The 1,933-nt window shown below is 28.5% G+C and overlaps 1 non-coding gene across 1 annotated transcript; it reads left to right on the top strand.

Moving 5' to 3' along the window:
* The first annotated feature begins 223 nt into the window (after positions 1 to 223).
* On the top strand, positions 224 to 341 carry LOC114077730. Its single transcript, XR_003579100.1, has one exon. It is a non-coding gene; the product is annotated as a U5 spliceosomal RNA (small nuclear RNA).
* Positions 342 to 1,933: the final 1,592 nt, after the last annotated feature.

The following is a 1,933-nucleotide window of genomic DNA, read 5'->3' as shown; positions in this document are numbered from 1 at the left end:
AATTACAAAGTTAAATGAACTCTTCAAATTAATTGAAAATTATCGATATAGATTTTGGTGCAACATTTATTTTTAATTATCACCAAGAAAGGAATCACATTATTGAAAAATTTGAGAACAAAAAGGAACAAATAGAGAGTCCCATATCGAAACACAAAGAGTAAAAGTTCAAACTACTTGTTGTGTATAAAATGGCATCTCCCATTTTAGTACAAAATCACGCAGCCACGCAGTGAGCACAAAGCGAACTATTCTTTCGCCTTTTACTAAAGAATACCGTGTGCGCGTTGCAATTAGTGGCATACGCCTATTTTTGGAGGAGTTGCTCTTTATTGAGTCACTCCTACAATTCTAGTTTTAAACTTTTAATTGAAATGTTTTCTTATTCATGGTAAAAATACATTTGAGGTATTTTGTGTTTCCACTTAATCTATCACTAACTCCTCTATTATCTAAAAAATATATTTTGATTAATATCTGATGCTGCGTGATGTACACACTTTTTTTTTTTTTGTATAAATGTGGTAATAGTTTTGATAGAAAATTCAAGCATCTAATAATTACATATATGAAATTCTCAAAAAATAATATGAGACGTCAAGGTAAAAGGATAAATATACTATCGTAAATGGTATACAGATTTCCTTCGACATACTTTTGGGATATTGGTGTCCCTGTGGTCCAAAAACTAGAATGTATACCCCTTAAACACAAACGGACATACACGTGTCATAATCTTATCCACCGATTTAATATCGGATTGACGGATAAGATTACGCCTCATGTCCCTATTTAGTCTTATGTTAGAGTGAAGGACATATATATATGCTCTAGTTTTCAGACAACTGGGGCATTAATGTCCCAATAGCATTATAACAGATGGTATCTGCATACTATTTACAATAGTTAGAGAGTATATTTGTTATTTTTTCCTAAATTAATTCAATAGTTCCTCTTATTTGTTCGCGTTTTACTAAAGAATATCGCGTGCATATGTCTATTTTTGGAGAGAATACTATTATTGAGTGTCTATTGAAATTCTAATTTCAAATGTTTTTTTAATGTTATGTTTGTAATTCTTGTTTCAAACTATTATTAAGTTCCTAGCTAGCTTCCGAGAACAATAACATAAATACAAATTTACATTTTCTTTTTACTATTGTATGGAATTTTGAAGTTATTTTTTAGTGAGAATCTATGATTTGAGCAAAGTAAAAAAAATAAAAATTAAATGTCATCTAATGTTTCACCAAATATTGTTGTAAAATTACATTTAAATGCCTTTGTCAGAAGTTAGGTAATGAATTTATACCATGTTGCAATATTTAATTTTTGAATCTACATTACCATGTGCCCTTGTAAATAAATTTCCTAAGAATTTAACTTCACTTTGAAATTGAGTACATAATTTTAATGATATTCGAATGTATTTTTTTTTTTCAAGATTTAGTGATGTGCAAATTATTAGTAATTCAACTATAGCTATGCAAGTTGGGAAAAGATTTTTATTTTTAAATGAAATAAGTATTAAAAATATATCTAAACTATTCACTTTTTTTGAGTTTCATACTTAAACTATTGAAAGTGTGAGTTTCATACCTAAACTATCACTTTTTAATTTGAGAAACACACCTCAGTGGTGTGCATAGTGCACTCTCTCTTATATATGAAAAAATATTGACACATGACATTTCACATAGATAAAATATTTTATCTAAATAAAAATGAAATGATAAAAATTAATATTAATTAAAAATTAAAAATTGCTATCCATATAGAAAATTAAATTATTTTTCATCTCTCACTCCACCACCTCCTCCACTACCCCCCTCCTCCGCGACAATCCCATCTTTTTTTTATAAAAAAAATTATTTATAAAATATTTTTTAAAATTTCATATTTCATCCTCCCCCTCCCCCTCTCTCTCCCCCCC

The sequence above is a fragment of the Solanum pennellii genome, chromosome 6 (assembly GCF_001406875.1).
Source record: "Solanum pennellii chromosome 6, SPENNV200".
Taxonomy (NCBI): Eukaryota; Viridiplantae; Streptophyta; class Magnoliopsida; order Solanales; family Solanaceae; genus Solanum; species Solanum pennellii.
The sequence above is the reverse complement of the archived record's forward strand: the minus strand, read 5'-3'. Positions and strand labels throughout refer to the sequence as shown.